Consider the following 2,709-nt stretch of genomic DNA (forward strand, 5'->3'; position numbering starts at 1 on the left):
TGTGTAATTTTTGAAAGTGTGAATGTGAGGCATCATTGTAATGCATTTTTGGGCATCTGCATCAAATGGTAAAGTGGTGTACAGAAATGCCGTCCATTTATCATTTACTGCTGGTCAACCTGCGTAATTGTCAATGTGGACCCAGAGCAGTTCAATAAATGTGTGGGTGTGGCACAGCGTCTAGTCCTAGACCTGACATGATCTTATAATGACTTGATGGTTTTTCTACTATTTAACAGAGCAGGTTCTGTGCTGTATTGACACAAACTGCACTTACTAATGAGTAACCCACCCATTTCCAGTTCGCATTGTTCTGGTGTGCGAGTGCTTGCAACATACAGAAAGTCTGTCTCCGGCAGCATTAACTTTTACCCTGCCTTGCCCAGTAATAAGAAATATGTTGTGTCCGTGTGTACTGTAGAAAATCACATAGTATAATTCAGATAATAATTCCCATTTTTACAAACATTATCTGTAATCAGATTACAAATTCCCCCCTTGCAACTGTCATGGAACATTAACATATTTTTGGTTTCCAGTCCATGTAATCGCATTACAAGTAATGTGTGACTTCTCAAACCTGGTTTCTCACCTCATTATCGCATACTCTCTGTTTTCATTTGCATCTGGAAATGTTCTCCTTGATTCCCTCTGAAGTTTTGTCACGCTCTCTTATTTTCTCCCTGATTGATCATCCATCATCCCTGTCGAGTTCATTCCATCTCTTCCTCCGTATCTCTATGCTATCTCCTTCTTGTCATTTCCTTTCATCTGGCACTTCTTCCTTCTTTCCCCCTCGTTGCCTTTGTTGGTAAAGGGCCTGGGTATGCATGGTAACCCCGGTGCCCATGTGAAGGCCTTGTGCTGCAGACTCACAGAGTCCCACTGTCAGTAGATGAAAGCAGAGAGAGATTCTCGGGCTGGCACCCATCTCCTTGTGTCCTGCCGCCATGGCCTCTTATTTCACAGAGAAAATTAATAACTTTAACAAACATCAATGAACGGTGGCTCGATGTCTGGTTGGGTTGTCGGCTCGCCTGGTGTATGTGTGCGTGTCTTTGAGCAAGTGAGCGTGCACTCTGCGTCTTTGCATATATATTTGTGGTAAGTTTTTGTGTTTGAGCTCATACCTTTTAGCATGCAAACCATTTGAGCAAAGAAAGAAGCGGTACTCTAAGGCAAAGAAGGCAACAGGTTGGTAGGTGACAGAGTGATATGAAAGGTTTACTAGTTGGGGGGGTTCACGCTGAACTTTGATTTGGTCTGATCAGAATATCGCCTGCATGAAAGGCCATGGTGTCCTTTCTTGAGGCACTGAAAGACAGATGGATGAAGGGAGGGATGGATAAATGGGAAAATGTGACCACTTCTGAGGCATTGTTGACAGCCACGCTGAATAGGCAGCAGGCCTGCTTGGAGCCACGCCTGTATTTATGGTCTTCAAAGGAAGGATGACACAGAAACCCACAAAATGTTGATACTTAGAGGAAAACACGTGTTTGTGCTCAAGTACGTATTTACATATATATAGTTCCGCTCTCGTATGCTTTCATGTGAAATGTGTTGATGCAAAGTGAATAACATAAAATTTCCGTATCTTGTGCAAGGACACAAGAACAGAGTGATGGGAACAAAATGACTGAACCAATGATCTTTAATGCAGTAACTCAAATCTTTATTTGTCAGACACTGAGCGTACTTGTTTGCTCGAGACTTTTTGACTTTTAAGCTTTGTGTGAACCAAAACAACAGGAGTGAAAGCCATCTCAGACAACAGTCCGGACCAAAGGACCAAAAATTTGGTCTGGCCAAAAGATGTGGTCTTGGTCTGGATCACACTGAAGAGGCGTGTCATCCTATCACAGAAAGAAACATGACATCATCCATAGCAACAAGGTAAACTCTGCCCTTTCTGAAGAGTTCTCTTTTGTTGTGAGCAACAGTTATTCTCGGTCTACTGAGGTCTACCATAGTTCTTCTGCTGCGTGATGCTAACATGCCAGTATGCCCTTGGATGGCATGCTGAGAAACAAAGTTTTACAATGCATCATGGCATCTTGTCTTTGTATTTTAACCCACATGGGTCAAAATCCTAAATTGTTTCCTGGCAAGGTGAAGTTTAATCATATTGGTGGTATAAAGAATGTGAATCCTTAATATGAATACTAAGGAACAAAATTATAGTGGTGCAGAAGAAAATCATTTTTCTGACTTAAATTATTAAAATTCAAAAGGGACTCCATCTTTAAGTTGACAAAGTAAATGACTGAACCATGAAGAAGGACTGTATTTACTGTCTGTATTTACTTTAATTACTGTAACGGGTTACTATCAACCAGATGCTCAAAGCACTTTAAAATTATGCCTCACTTTTACTTGCCCACCAAGGCTGGTACCCATTTTTATAGCTGGGTGGACTGAGACAATGAAGATTGTCTAATTTAAGGAATAGACAGGTAACAGGATTTAAACCCAGGACAATATACTGTATTGGTAGACCAGCTCTTTATCCACTGAGCTACCATCAGCAGTCATTTTGTTTGTTTGTTTGTTTGTTTTTATTATCAACAGTCAGTAAACCCACATGTGACTCTTGATTGGAGTAAACAGGTATAGAAAATGAATGAATGAATGAATGAATGTACTGCTGCGGTTGCCAGAATAAAATACGTAAACACCTTTACAGAACCTGCAATTTTTACAGTATAA

The 2,709-nt window shown here is 40.8% G+C and overlaps 1 long non-coding RNA gene across 1 annotated transcript; it reads left to right on the plus strand.

Moving 5' to 3' along the window:
- Window positions 1-419: 419 nt before the first annotated feature.
- LOC117525378 lies at window positions 420-2,231 on the plus strand. Its single transcript, XR_004565027.1, has 3 exons — window positions 420-432; window positions 1,753-1,754; window positions 2,113-2,231. It is a non-coding gene; the product is annotated as an uncharacterized LOC117525378 (long non-coding RNA).
- The last annotated feature ends 478 nt before the right edge of the window (window positions 2,232-2,709 follow it).

Source organism: Thalassophryne amazonica, chromosome 14 (genome assembly GCF_902500255.1).
Source record: "Thalassophryne amazonica chromosome 14, fThaAma1.1, whole genome shotgun sequence".
Lineage (NCBI taxonomy): Eukaryota > Metazoa > Chordata > Actinopteri > Batrachoidiformes > Batrachoididae > Thalassophryne > Thalassophryne amazonica.